The sequence below is a fragment of the Equus przewalskii genome, chromosome 18 (assembly GCF_037783145.1).
Source record: "Equus przewalskii isolate Varuska chromosome 18, EquPr2, whole genome shotgun sequence".
Classification (NCBI taxonomy): domain Eukaryota; kingdom Metazoa; phylum Chordata; class Mammalia; order Perissodactyla; family Equidae; genus Equus; species Equus przewalskii.
The window spans coordinates 33,409,952-33,425,304 of NC_091848.1; the positions used below are offsets into that span (position 1 = coordinate 33,409,952).

At 46.5% G+C, this 15,353-nt stretch overlaps 1 long non-coding RNA gene across 2 annotated transcripts; it reads left to right on the forward strand.

Annotated features, from left to right (window-relative positions):
• The first annotated feature begins 688 nt into the window (after nucleotides 1-688).
• LOC103552432 (uncharacterized) lies at nucleotides 689-9,147 on the forward strand. 2 transcript variants are annotated; one of them, XR_011529170.1, is made up of 4 exons: nucleotides 689-863; nucleotides 2,182-2,372; nucleotides 4,111-4,254; nucleotides 8,050-9,147. It is a non-coding gene; the product is annotated as an uncharacterized lncRNA (long non-coding RNA). The 2 variants fall into 2 exon arrangements; XR_545253.2 differs by lacking the exon at nucleotides 8,050-9,147 and having other exon boundaries at nucleotides 4,111-7,914.
• The last annotated feature ends 6,206 nt before the right edge of the window (nucleotides 9,148-15,353 follow it).

Consider the following 15,353-nt stretch of genomic DNA (forward strand, 5'->3'; position numbering starts at 1 on the left):
CCTGGCTGTCGGCTCCTCCTGCCTGTGTTCCTCTCCTTGCTGTACAGACCACTATGGACTGTCCTGCTAACTCAGAGTCTAATGTCACCTTGTGGCGTCTGCCTGGACACCAAGCAGTCTCCATTCTGCAAATTTCCTCTTCTTCCTGGGCTTTCCTTTCAGCCCGTTGAAAACGTTTGTGAGTTATCTTATTTATTTAACAAACCTTTAGTACATGTGCAATGCAGTTTTGCATTTATAGCCTAATTATTATTCTAGACTATCACTTCGCTGGTTTGGTATAAACTGTATATGTAAATAATCAATGTACTTTGGATTACTAGTTTTTAATATGCTCGACATTTGTTAGCCCTTGGAAATCTTGAAGAATAAACTACCATGCTTACATAACATGATAATGATATGGAAATGGGCACCCTGCAAATATAAGGAGAAGCTGGATGAAAAGACCCCACCGCTCTGCCTTAGTCCAGGGGGCTCTCAGCCTGGGTCCTGTCCTTCGTAGGCACCAGAATAATCCTGATTGCTCCAGCATGCCTCCAGACAGGAAGATTTTGAGGAGACTAGAAAGGCCCCTGGATGGATGAGATGCCCAGACTTGCCCCTCTCCTGCTCTTGCTCATCCTCTCCGAACAAAATGACCTGAGCTGGGCTTGGACGAGTCTAGTTGCCGAGCCCCAGCCCCACCCCTGAAAAGAGGAGGCTCTAAGCAAGCGTTCCTGCAGTATTTGCTGAAGAAGAGGAAGCAGCACCTTCCTCTCTTAACCTTATTATTAGCAACTGCAGTTAATCTGAGCTTAGGTGTGTGAGAACGGCCTTTCTGCTCTGTGCCAGGAAAGGAGAAGCTACACCGGAGCTGGCAGGTTTGTGGTGCCTCTCTCTGAACGCATGTATGCACTGTTGGTTCGGGTTTCTTCAGCCTCTGTCTTTCTCTCTCTTAAAGATGGTTTGGCTTGTATTCTCATGACATCATCACAACCGCCATCCCCGCTGATTCTAGTGCGGCCCAGAGAGCTGCACAGGGAAGCAGCTGGGGAATGTATCATGCCAGGCATGGAAGAGGGCCAGGGCTGTCCTTTGGCTCTCATCACAGGGCAAGGGATGGGCACCCAGGTCTCCTGACTCCAGTCCAGCCGCCTCTCCCTCTGACTCCTGCCTTCAAACAGCTCTGACTGGGTCCTTCCCTGTCTACAGGATCTCCTGGGTCCCTGATGCCTGGGACCCAATCCCTCACTTTGGCCTTTGATGGCCATGGCACCCACCCACCTTACTCATAGTTAATTCATCCGTCAGTCAAAGGACATTTCCTAGTCTCCCTGAAGGAGATGGGGCACATGGAGGACTGGAGGCTGGGCGTGATCAGGTCAGATCAGTGTAGAGAGTGGTTTGGGAGTTAAAGGTTGCAGAGAGGGCTGTGGGCCTGGTCTGGAGGCAAGGAGACTTGTTAGGAGGGTGTTGTCAATCCAGGGGAGAAAAAGTGACGGCCTAAAACAAAGTGATAGCAAAGTGGTCAGCGTGGTTAGGGTTGCGCCACGGGTCAAAGTAATCAAATCCCGTGGTTTCAGCCCCAGCGCTAGAATCAGATACTTCCTCCAACTCTCCTCACCCCTTCACCCCCCATACTGGTTCTGGGGCTCTGCTCATGGCTGGACATACCCCCTTTGTCTGAGGCCTCACACCCTTTAGTTGTCAACTCCTACTCCCACCAGCCTCTCCCAGGCCTATTTCTGTGGTCCCCATTATTTTAGCAGCAACATTCTTAGGGCCCCTTGTGGCAGTTTGTTGTTAATAAAAAAGGTCTAAATTGTAGGTGCACCCCCCTACTGTGCCCATCTTCCTGTCAGATTGTTTGTTAAACCTGCCTCAGATGTCCAGACGCAAGTGACCCATTTTACAGAATTCTTGAATGAATAACATTGGTTGTCCTTACTTGCCTCTCTCAACCCTCTCAATTTTCATTGCTTTCTCGGAGTTTGAGAGTGTTAACTCCCTATCTTTCCATACCAGCCTCCACATCACCGGGAAATGCCAACTACTAAATCAATAAAAGAGAAGTGCATTAATTCACGGGACGTTGTATGGCGCAACAGGGGCTGGTACTGAATGTTCCAACTGAAATTGATAAGGAAAAAATATTGGGGGATAGACAATGAATAAACTTCTGTTTTTTCATTTTTTGAGATGGGAAAGGGAATTGAAGGCGAAAACATTTCAAAACAAGGAGGGCTTCAAAGAAGTGTGATGCCAGAGGGGACATTGCTTCTCACAGAGAAATGATTTGAAGATGCAGTTTGTGGCTCCCAAATGTGGGGCACGTGCCCAGAGGCTGCCCCTTGGCTTCACTCAGGCTGACAAGGAGTCGAATGCACAAGGTGAGTCCTGGATGGCTTTGCACCCCCAAGGACCATCTGGCCTCAGAGTGGGTGACAAAGGAGGGGAGGAAGAAAGAGCCCTTCAGTGGAGGAGTCCTGAAACACTGCTCCCCCAGGCAGGAGGAGGGAAGGGGAGCACCCCCCTTTCATGAGGTGTGCCCATTTCCTAAGGTCTGTTCTAACAATAAAATCAGAGACTCTCAGGATTAAGAATGAACAGTGCAGGGTACTTGGTCCAATCACTATCCAATGATGTTTGAGTCTCTCCACCACGTCCTTGACAAGAGGCTCTGCAGTCTGTTGAGTGTCTCTAGGTACAGGTCACGCACTGCCTCCCAAAGCAGCACACGACATCCTTGGTGACCTTGGGAACAATAAATTATTTAATAACGGATTGTATTCTCCTTCCTTGTAACTCCTCCACCCATCCTAGCTCATTCCTACAGAGTTTCAGAGCATGTCGAAGCTCGCTCTTCCCCAGGATGCCCTTCTGGTCCTAGAGGACCACTTTCACCTCCATCCCCATCCATCCTCAACCTTCCTCAGATGACCCAGTTCTCTGCTCCTCACCCTTTGGAAGCAACCTAGTGTTTCGTTGTTCCCCCTACAGGGTGATGCTGAGCGCCTCAGCTGACCACCTCCCCACTCGATGTGGTAGGCTACGTTCTCTACTGGGGGCACCACTGCTCTCCTGGGCAGCCTGGGCGCTCAGGTGGCTCCTCCACAGCTGGCTTAGCCTGCATCTGGTCTCCAAGACCATGAGACTTCCTTGGACATGCTGACTTTCACTCCTGGCTCTCTGGCAGGACTTTGCAGGCCCCCGGAGGGGTGTCAGTCATCTTCCAGCCAAAGGGTGGTGAGGAGGGGGTGATCTTCAGCTCAATCTGTCCAAGGCAGCGTTCAATATTGAATGGGGAACAAGAATTGGTGGAGGCCCACCAGTCCTGAGCTGGGGAACCAGAGAGAGAAAGAGCTATGAGGTGTCGTGAAACCTTGCTTAACTGGGAGGGACTCACCTTGGCAAGCCCCCATCACCTCCTCTGAGAAGTCATCCCTGATCACCCCCTCCCAGGGAGGCATTAGTCCCCGCCTCTAGCGGCTCCTGTGTGTGATGCACTGCCGCCACCATAGCTGGCCCACTGGAAGGGGGATGTCGGACCAGACCCGCAGCCCTCTGCAGACAGTTGTAGGGCTTTTTCAATTTCTCTGGCCCCAGGGCCTGTCACCACGCCTGGGCCGCAGCCATGCTCAGTCTCTGCCGTTCCATGAAAGAGCAAGTAGAAGGAGTGCTGTGACTCACCAGGGCTCCAGGGGCCCCAGATAGCGGAGCAGTCTTCCTCCCCACATGGCCTCAAGTCACCTCCAGTTCAGAGGAGTCTCTGGGGGGACCGTTCGCCCTGCGATGGCCCTGGGCAACTCACATGGAAGGACCAGCTCGGTGGAATCGCCCCTCACTTCTCTTCACCGTCAGCCTGAACGTGTCGTGTCAGCTCTTGTGTAGGCAGACAGGTGGTGTGGGGGGAATCAGGCGGGGAGGGTGTGGAAGGTCCAGTGGTTCGTTCTGGGGGTGTTTCCCTGTGTTTGACCTTGTCTTTTCTATGACAGGGGGCTACAGAGGGAAGCCTTTATAAAATACAGGTATCCAGAAAAGCTAGATGCCAAAGGAACCACACTGAGGTTAAACCACTCTCCTGTCTACACTGAGTAGCACTTTAACCTCACCTGTCTGTCTCTGCAGGTGACAGAGCTGGGAAAGCTTCGAGCACTTGAAGATTCGCTGCTGCTGGCACCTGCCCCTCAGCACCTCACCGGCCTCGTGAGGGGCCCGTGGCCTGAATGACACTAGAGAAGTTCACTGATTAAACCACGTCTTTGTGGGCATGTGAGTGTGTGTGAATGTAAGAGTGTGTGTGTCCAAACCCCACCACACAGCCCAGTAGCGCTGGGTCCCCTCCCTGGGCGCTGGGCACCCTGCTTGGGGCTTCACCTCTCGGCTGTCTCTAGACCCACCTTACAGAGGAGGAAACCAAGGCTCAGGCTGCTCAGTCTTGCGGCCAAGGTCACGCGGTCATTGAGTGCAGACCAGGATTTCAACTCAGGCTTGTCTGACTCCGGAGCCTGTGCTGTTCACCTCCACTCTATACTTGGGCTCAGAGCACCTGCCGTTTGCAGCATGACTGCAATAGTTGGAAGCTTTATGTTTTTTTTTAAAAAGTGTGAAAACTAATTTTATTCATTTAATCTCTAGTAGAAGTATCCTAATTGAGAAACATGTTGTTTTTCAAAGAAACGAAAAATCCTAACTTAGGATCATATACTTCAGTCTACCCATAAACTCTTTTAACATTTCACCCTAAAGAAGCACAGAATACAGGGGAGCCTCAGGAAGCTAAAGAAAAGCCTAGAAAGTGATTGAGGCGATACCGCAACAGAGGGGCTGGGGGAGGCAGGTTCCCAGGAGTTTGTTCCAAACCCCGGCCAGGGTCTCTCAGGCTGTTTTGTAACTCTCACACCTGAGTCCCTCCACCCTCCAGGCTTTGTTCTGGGTGGGTTAACATGTTACCTCACTGAACCCTCACAAGAACCCATTTCTGAGGAGAAACGGGGCCAGAGAGATTAACTGATCTGCCTAAGGTAAAACATGGAGGAGCTGGGATTTGAGTCCAGCTCTGTGCTCAGGAGCCTAAGAACTTTCTTCTAGACACAACTCCCTTCCAGGGCTCACAGTCCCTCCATAACTGGACTGAGGCCGTGATGCCCCCTGGGAGAGTACAAACCCAGAGGGGCAGCTTTAGAAAAGGATCCTCGTGCCCTTGGAGAGAAGTGACCGTGAGTGATGCAGGACTAGCCTCCAAGTCAGTGCTGAGCTTCATCAGCAGGAGCGAGCAAGGCCAAGTGGTACAGGGCTCAAGAGAACGACCAGGAAAGGAAGAGGCAAGAAAGGAGGGGTCCCTGGGTCAGGCAGATGTGGGTTTGAATCCCAGCACCTCCACTGACTACTGGTAACAACCTCAGTGAGATTATTTGACACCAAGCCTTGGTTTCCTCATCTATAAAATGGGGACAACAACTGAATGTACCCCATAGGGTTGTGTGAGGTTGAAATGTGATGAAAAGAGTAAAATCCTTAGGAATGTAGTTTCTATACAGTATATTAGTTTTTATGAACTTTTAGGAAGACAAAGAGAGGAAAGAAAAGGGAGAGAACACAGAAGTGTCAGGATCGGTAGGAAAAGGGAAGACCCTCCGTGCCTGCCCCCCAGTAGCCTCTGGGATTCCCTCTCCCTGTGCTCCGCAAGCAAAGGAAAGGGGCATCCATGCATTTGCTGATTCTTAGTCCTTATGCAGTGAACAGTGTGTCAGCTGCTTGGTTAGATCTCGGTGAGGGTGGACAGAGGGCACCCAGTGCTAAGATAAGATCTCTGCCCTCCAGGAGCACCACCCCTCGTCTGGTGTGGACCATAAGCTGTGCACACACACCACTGCCACCGAGGAAGGCCATCGGGCCTGACCCTGGGAGGGGCAAGCGGTGGGATCTGGGAAGTCAGCTCCCTGTCCACACTGCCCTTGATGAGAGGGAGCCATGTGGGTCAGCCAAGGTTTCTGAGAATGAGCTGGGCCCTGGCTGAGCCCCTCGGGTCCCAGCCCCTGGCCTTGCCTTGACCCATACGCCATGGTTTCCCTGTTTGAAACAAAGAGCTCTGCTGGAACGCGGCTACTCACAGTTAAATGCTTTACAAGGAAAACAAAACCATACATCATCCCCCCTTCCCACGTGATGTTTGCTGTGGTGCTGAGGGTGTGGGGTGCAGGCTTCCAGCTCTGTGGCAGGCTATGTCCTTGAAGGGACAGTGGCGTGATTATGTGGAAGCTGCCTTTATAAATGGCTCACGGTCGTGGCCTGGGAGAGCACAGCGCCTGCCCAAATGTCTGGGCTGGAGAATCCATCAGGGCTGCCATGACGCCTGTGGCTGAGAATGCGCCGTCACGGCCCAGGGGCCCTCCACGCTGCCCACCGGAGGCCGAGATGGAAATCAGTCTACCCCCGGACACAGGGTTGGAAAGCTGTTATACACCGGCTTGCCACTTGTGGGGCTCAAGGGTTTCATAGGTCTTAAGTCACAGTAATTTTCCAAGCCTCCCAACTCTCCTTTGAAGGGATGCTCCAGATGATGTTGTCACCTTGGGGGCAGATGGCCCCTTCTCCTATTTGACCCCTGGCTCATGGTAGGATCCAGAACTTCCTCAGTCTCCAGCTGGCAAAGTAGGAAAGAATCCACCCCAGACCTGGCCCAGTGGTCCCCACAGTAGGAACGGAAGGGAGTCTCCCGGCTTTCAGACAGAGTCCCTAAGCTCAGTGCCCAACGTCTGCTTCCGAAGGCCCAGGAATCTCAGGATGGAGGGACTGCCTAGGTGACATGGCTTATTCTCTCTCATGCCATCCAGTGCCCTCCGTAATGACATCTACCATTTATTGCACACTTAGTAAATGCCAGGCACTGTGCTGGCTGATTTTCCAGTGGAGTATTTCACGTAAGCCTTTGTAACAACAGGATCAGCGAGCAGTTATTAATCCTGTTTTCAGTCAAGGGAAACTGGGCCTCAGAGAGGTTCAGGCATTTGCCTTGCTCAAGGTCACACTGCCACTCAAGAACGTGGACAAGGATTAGACTCACTAGCCGTCTGATTCCAAATTTCATGTTCTTTCTGTCCTTTTGTGCTGTGTCCCTCTGTACTCCTCCCAAATACTGATCTGGAGCACCTTCATTGATGGGGAACTCACTACACTGAGGACCCCCGTCCTGTCTCTGTGCTCCTCACAGTGAGCTGAAGTCTTTCTAAACATTCCACCATCTGATCCTAGTTCTAACCTTTGGGGCCTCAAAAAACAAATCTGTGCCCTCTGCCCTCATGGCAGCCTCCAAAGCTTTGACGGAGGCTCTCAGTCCCCACAGGCCTTCTCTTCTCGAGGCTGAGCTGCCTCCGCTGCTTCTCTCACTCCCCAGAGGACAGAAATCCACACCCCCACCACCCTCCTCGTTGCCTCTGGACGTCACTGTCCTGTGCTCTTCAGAAAGGATCCTGGTACATGGCACATGGCAGGAGACTTGCTGACCTCTCAGGCAACTTGCTTCGTGTTTCAAAGTGCTATGTTTATTTGTATTATGAAGGTTTTTTTTAAAACTATAAATGTAGTCCATGGGCATAGTTGAAAATATTCAAATAGCACAGCAGAATCCAAAGTGAAAAGTAAAAATCTCCCCCCATCCTCTTCTAAACCCAGTGCCACTCCCCAGAGGAAACCTGTGTTGAAAGTTCCTCTTTTTATTTCTTATGGTAACGTCTATTACACTTTTGAAAAACACAATTATATCTTGATTTGTGGCTTATCTTTAGAGAGCGTCCGCTGGCGGCTCTCCATGCAGGATTAGGAATTCAGTGCTCACACCGCCTCTCACCTCTCGCTTTTACCTCCGGTTTGTTCAGTTATGTTACTCATTTTAGCTCTTCTACTGGTTACTCTCGATAATCTACCTAAAAATCTGCCTTGATTCATACACTTCATACAGCATTCATTAACTCCTCACTATGAAAGCTGAAAAAATCAGTGAAACTCTCTTTTTTTCTACCTCTCTCTCACTCTCAATTTTATTATACTGTTTTTTACAATTTCAAGGTTTATAACATTTGCACTCTGTTCTGTGGCTACAAGTAAATGTTCCACATTTTGCCCATGATGTCTAAAAGTTGAAAACCAATAACAGCTGTGTGACTGGATGAACACTATTCACTGGAGAAACAAATAATAAGACTGGCTCCACAGAGAAGAAGGAAACGTGATTACCTGTTATGACAGCTTTGAAATTCTAAGGAGACTTTTTCTTTTTTTGAGGAGGATTAGCCCTGAGCTAACTGCTGCCAATCCTCCTCCTTTTTCGCTGAGGAAGACTGGCCCTGAGCTAACATCCATGCCCATCTTCCTCTACTTTATATGTGGGACGCCTACCACAGCATGGCGTGCCAAGTGATGACATGTCCGCACCCAGGATCCGAACCTGTGAACCCCGGGCTGCTGAAGCGGAACGTGCGAACTTAACTGCTGCGCCACTGGGCTGGCCCCTAAGGAGACTTTTCTACGCAGTGAAGATTCTAGTGGAGTCTCATAATTTCCTTCAGCTTTCTTCACTTCTTCTGGGTCACTTCCAGCTGCATTTTTTCTTGTCTCTCATGTCATTCTCTTTTTAAATTCCTTTTTAGTTTTGCTAGAGTATTTCATCAAAATCTGCTTTCATTTAGGGTGTGTGATCGGTAACTGGTGGTAGGCTGAAAAATGGCACCCCCAAAGATATCCATATCCTAAACTCTGGAACCTGTGAATGTTACCTTATATGGCAAAATAGGGTCTTTGCAGATATAATTAAGTTAAGGATTTAGATTATCCTGGATTATCTAAATGGGTCCTAAATGCAATCATACGTGGCCTCATAAGACAGAGGCAGATGGAGATAAGTCACAGAGACAGAGCAGATGGAGATGAAATGGAATGGAGAGAGATTTGAAGATGCCGGCCTTAAAGACTATAGCGATGCAGCCAAAAACTGAAGAATGCCAGCTGCCATCAGAAACTGGAACAGGCAAGGAATGGTCTTCCCCTGGAGCCTCCAGAGAGAACGTGGCCCTGCCAACACCTTGACTTCACCCCCGGGACACTGATTTCAGACTTCTGTCCTCCAGGATGGTGAGAGAATAAATTTGTGTTGTTTTAAGCCACCAAGTTTGTGAAGTTTGTGGTGATTTATTACAGTAGCCAAAGGAAATTAACGCAATAGTATCATAAATTCTTCCACATCTGAAAATGACTGTTTTGGGTGCTACCCTCTTGTTGACAGTTTGGCTAGGTATAAAATTTTATATTCTATACTAAAAACCATTTTTCCTCAGAACTTTGATGACGTTACGCCATGGGCTTCTAGCATCTAGTAGAGCTGATGAGAAGAAATCTCGTGTCAGTTGAATCTTGTTACTTTTCCAGGCACCTATTTTTCCCTGTTCTGTAAGTTTTTGTTTTTTGTCTTTACCCTTAGATTTCTGTCATTCCATCAGAATAGGTCTGAATATTGGTCTTTAGTTCATAAATCCTTCTTGATACTCTGCGGACTGCTTCAATATGAAGACTCCAAATTTCTTCAGTTTAAGAAATATTGTCTCCATTTTTTAAATATCCATTTTCTGTTAAAACTCCGATTGGGCAGATTTTGAACCTTCTGATTTATCTTCCATGTCTCCTGACTTTTCTCTGGTATTTTATTTCTTTGTACTTCTACTCTCTGTTCTGGAGATTTCCTTTCCAAATTACCAGTTTGGTTCTCAGTCTTGTCCATTAAATTATTAGGCTCATCCCATTGAATTTTAAATTTCATCAGTCACACGTTGAAAATCTAGAAGATCTCTGTTCTTGTTCTCATGACTTTTCACATTTGAGAAACAAGTCTGCTTTTGTTTTATGCATGCAATATCCTCTTGATCTCTCTGAGAACACTAATTACAATTTTTTAATGTTATTGCTGGTTTCTTGAATTATGTCTGATTCTTCCAGGGCTACCTTGCCCTTAGTTATGACTTAAGCACCCCTCAAATGTCAAGAGGAAGCTGACAGAAGGGTATGAGTTTGGAAAACACACTTAAATCTCAAAACAGAGGAATGTGTAGTTTGAAAACTATACATATCCACAAAGAGATAAACATATCTCACAATTTGAAAAAAACGCCAAAGATTATTCTGTTGCAAGTCATATCCTACCCCCCACCTACATAACATCTCCATATCCACAGTTTTGTTGAGAACCAGTGGACCAGATCCACCATTCTCCATCCTGGTAGAACATTAGAATCAACTAGAGAACTTCTAAAAATTACCTGGGCCTGAGCATCCCCAGGTAAAGCTGGTGTGCATCCAAGGTTGTGACTCACTGGAATAGACTATCTCTAAGGTCTTGCTTTTGTAATTGTGGTCCATGAAGCAGCAGTACCAGCATCACCTGGACACTTATTAGAAATGCAGAATCTCAGGATCCACCCCAGATGTTCTGAATCAGAATCTGCATTTAAACAAGATCCTCAGCGATTGAGAAGCACATTAAAGTTTGAGAAGCCCTGCTTTATGGAAGATCATACAGCACCATGGTCTATTAGGGTGTGACCTCCAGAGTCTTACAAATCTGAACTTGGAGCCCAGTTCTGTCACTTAATTAATTCATGAGCACATTAAAGTTGGAGAAATATGGCTGTAGAGCACTTAGCACAGTGCCTGGCCAGCAGCAAAGGCTCAATAAATGTTATTCCCTTCCTCATCTACTTCTTCAAAAATTCTTTCCCAGGTCTGAGCTTTTCCCCCCGGCATGTTTCTCCTCTGCGCCCATTCCTCTCTTGTCAGTAGAGCAGCTGATTCATCACACTCTTTGATCTTTCTCCCCTCCAGTACCATCAGAGCTGTGCTATCCAGCCCCTCTCTCTAGCCCTGTCTGAAATCATGGCCTCTAGTCTCACTTGTAAAACTTAATAGCAAAATGCTTTTGATATTCAAGCTTCTTTGAAGTCAACCCAATCTGTATTCCAGAGTTAAAAAGATGTTCTGCTTCATGGCTCTTTCTCATATGAACCTGGAGTGTCAGTTGAACAGACAGCTGTGCTCTCTGCTCTGCTGGTTCCATTTTCCCTGCTTCCGTTTTGAGCTCCCTGGAGAAGCATGGGAAATCGATTCTGCCTCAGGAGATGACGACACTATCCTGTGGCTGGATTCATGTTGAGGACACCTTTGGTTCACCACCAACTCCCTCTTATGGAGCTCACAGTGAACTTCCTCTTGTACTTTCTAATTTGTCCTCAATCCTCCCCTCAAGCCGAGGTTAGAAGTAAGGATGTCTGTCTCTGTTTTACAAATGAGAAAAGAGAGGCTGGGATACTTTGCAAAGAAGATACACACACACACACACACACACACACACACACAGAGGATGCCTAAGTCTTCTTAACCAGATTCAGCGTTCCAAGAAAACTAGAAATCCTGTCTCCAGCAGCTGCCAGCCATCAAGTCTGGAGATAATTAACAAGCCACCATCCCCTCCCTGATGATTCAGGCACTTTAAGAGTCACCATCTGCAGCTGCTTAAAGCAAACCACCAAGTGACCCTTCCTAGGAAAACCTGTTGCCCTCTCTTTTGCTCTCTGCTCTCCTCCCCGCACTACCTCAGGGGCTCTCCCTTTCCCAGCCCATGAACACCGAGAGCTTGGCTCACACATGCGTGCCAGATCACTGGCAATAATTGCCCAGGGATGCTGAAAAGGTTCATGCACCCGTGTACTCATCCCAGCCCTGTTATGTCCCTCTGTTTCTATTTCTCTCTCTCTTACACATACACACACACGAACACCCTAGAAATTCTGTCAACAGCTCTTGGGTGGGACTAGAGGGTTGCCCTGTCAGCAGAAGAGAAACTAGGAAAGCCATTACACATCATGTTGGAGCTGTGTTTCTAAGACTTTCATGGTCACACGAATCTCCTGGGGGGGTCTCGTTAAATGTCAGGTTCTGATTCAGTAGGTCAGGGTGGGGTGTAAGAGTCTGCATTTCAAATAAGCTCCCTGGTGATACTGAAGCTGCTGGTTCATGGACCACACTTTGAGTGGCAAGAGATTAGAACCACCTCCCCATCCTGGAGGGTGGCGGGGCATGGGGGTGCATCTTCAAGGACTACTGGAGGAGGCAGAAGTCGCCAGGCAGGGTGGGCCTGCAGGGGTGCCACCTGCTGAAGGTGGACACCCGGGAGGCCTGCGTCCTCACATGATTTTGCCACTGTGTCCAACTGATCCATTCAGAAAATGGTTACTGAAAGAATGCTATTATTTTAATTTATTCAGCCGAGTGTATCAGTAAATCAAAGGGAAAAAGACACGTGCATCCCAGTAAGTACTGTTAGGTCATTTGATAAAATTGGCATCAATTCCTGAAAAAGCAAAAAGAAGAATATTCCCTTTATATGGTAAAGCACATCTTTCTTAAACCAACTTCAAGCATAATACCTAATGGCAAGACCCTTAAAAGCCATCTGATTAAAGTCAAGGACAAACAAGAGTATCCACTATCCCCACTAGGAATTGACACTCTTCAAATTGGGGGCCAAGGCATAGGAACCAGAAATGAGTGTAGCCACAGAAAAGGAACAGGAGACACAGTTATCACAATTTGCAGATGGTGTAAGTGTTCTACAAAATCCAAGAGTCATCTGAAAATTTTTGGCATTAATAAGAAAGCTCAATAAAGTAGTGGAATACGAAAGGAACATGAAAAGCAATAACATTCATACATACGTATCCAACAGTCAGTTAAGAAATATGTGGAGGAAAGTTTCCTCTCACATATGACAACAAAAATAAAATAAAATGTAAAAATGCACTTAATATTGTGCGAGACATCAATAGAATATAAACCCTTACAAAGAGCCTTGCTTGACTGGGGACATGGTGAGGCACACCCCGCTTCTCAGTGGGAAGATTAAACGGTCCTTGACTTCGATCACATTTAAGGGGGAAGCGGGAAAATGGTGACTGAAGGTGCCAGTATGTGTGTGGCTTATTGGCTACAGCCTTCACCACTGTAAGGTCATCTGACTGGGTCATTTCGTGGAAAACTCCTGACATTATTATCTTTAGGAATTTTCTCTTGGCAGGGCCCTGGAGGAGACGCGTCAGCCTCCTGCCTGGAGTGTACATACAGCTGGCTGCCTGCGTTCTGGGAGCTGAGAAGGCTGGAGTGTCTCAACATCCACCATGAAGACCTTCACACTCGCCTGCTGTCTTCAGTACAGCACCCTTGCCGTCGCCTGGGTCGGGGTCCCCACTCCAGCGCCCCTGTGTTACCCTTTCCTGAGATAAAACAGCAGTCTCCAGCAGGGGTGCAGAACATGTCTGGTTGCATGGAGTGGGGGAGGCAGTCTTGAGACTTATCTGCTTTTTAAATCAGTTTGCAACCAGTCCTCCTCTTTTGAATGCTACTTTGCTCTCACTTACGGAAGAACTAGGTGTCCCGGTTCCTGAGTACCACACAGAATCCCTAAACAGCGTTATTTCTCAGCTTTCCCCACTGCTGACTTAGTATTCAGCTTTCATATGTCTGCTAAGTCACTTACCCTTTGTCCAGCTGCTTCTCAGCTTCCCAATTTTGTCGCTATTGCTTCCTCTCCTGTGCTATTTGTGCATTTACGCTTTCAAAAAATCCAATATTTCATCTTGAACGTGACCAGATAGCAATCAACTCAGGGGCCCAGATGGAAAAAAACAGTGGTGTTGACTACATATGTTACAGCGCAAAACCATTTCCGAGAGCAATGAGGAGGGTGGGGAAGAAAGCATGAAACAGGAGAAGAGCACCCGGTTTAGTGCATGGGGGAGGGGCATGGGATGTTTTTCTCTTAACCTCTTTTGAGAGGTAAATTGGTGTATCTCCTTTGCATGCTAAGTATCAACAGTCTTGAAAGTATTCAAGTGCTTTAATCTAATAACCCCAATTTAAAGCTATTCTAAGGAACAATTAAAAAATCTTGAATAAACTTGACACAGATGTTCATCAAAGCATATTTATGATCATGATAAATTGGAGATAATTTGAATGTTGCACAGTGGGAGAATGTTTAAGGAGCTTCCAAAACATCCACTTGGTGAAATATATGATACAATCTTTAAAAACAATGTTTAGCAATAAAAGATTAAAAAATAAAAATGAATAATAAAATCTGGAAAATATTTACAGTAAGCCAAAAAAATCAGGATAAAATTAAAATATGTATTATCCTTAAAAAAATGTGGCATAAAATTTTTAAATACTTTGCCTAGAAAAGGAATGAAAGGGAATACATCAAAATATTAATATAAAGTTTCATTTTTCCCTTTCTATTTTTCTATAATGAGCAAGTATTTTTCTTTAATAACAGCTTTATTGAGATATAATCCACTTACCATATAATTCACTCATTTAAAGTCTACAAGTCAATGGTTTTTAGCATAGTCACAGGTATGTGCAACCATTGCCACAGTCAATTTTAGAACATTGTCATCATAGCAAAAGGAAACCCCATACAATGAAGCTATCACTAGCCAACCTCCCAGCTGCCCTCTCAGCCCTAAGTACCACAGATCTACTATGAATAATATTCCATTCTATGGATATATCACATTTTGCTGATCCATTGATCAGTTAATAGTCATTTGGATTGTTTCTACCTTTTGGCTATCATGAATAATGATACTATAAACATTCATATACAAGTTTTCATGTTGACATATGTTTTCATTTCTCTTGGGTATATACCTAGGAATAGAATTGCTGGGTCATATGATAATTCTATGTTTAACCATTTGAGGAGATGCCAAACTGTTTTCCAAAATGACTTGCACCATTTTATATTCCCACCAGTAACATACGAGGGTTCTGATTTCTCCACATCCTCGCCAACACTTATTTTCTGTCTTTTTGATTATAGCCATCCTAGTGGGTGTGAAGTGGTATCTCATGGTGGTTTGGATTTTCATTTCCCTGATGGCTAATGACATTGACCATCTTTTCACGTGCTTATTGGTAATTTGTATATCTTCTTTGGAGAAATGTCTATTCAAGTCCTTTGCCCGCTTTCGAATAGGATTATGTGTCTTTTTATTATTGAGTTGTAGGTATTTCTTCTTGCTTTGATGTTGTTATTTTCCACTGGACTTTGTTTGTAGACACTCCTTTGATCTTTTGACAAATCAGTCAGCCCAGGTCAACTTTTCATTTGCTTTCCAGGTATTTTTCTTTAAAAAATGTCATTCTCCAGGCAGGAACTAATTGTAGAGGACGTTTGGTAGTAGTTTTGACGGCCCAGCATCTGGAACCCTTCCCCATGCTTGTGAATATACCACCTTATGAGTCATGATAGGAAGCAGAGCCCT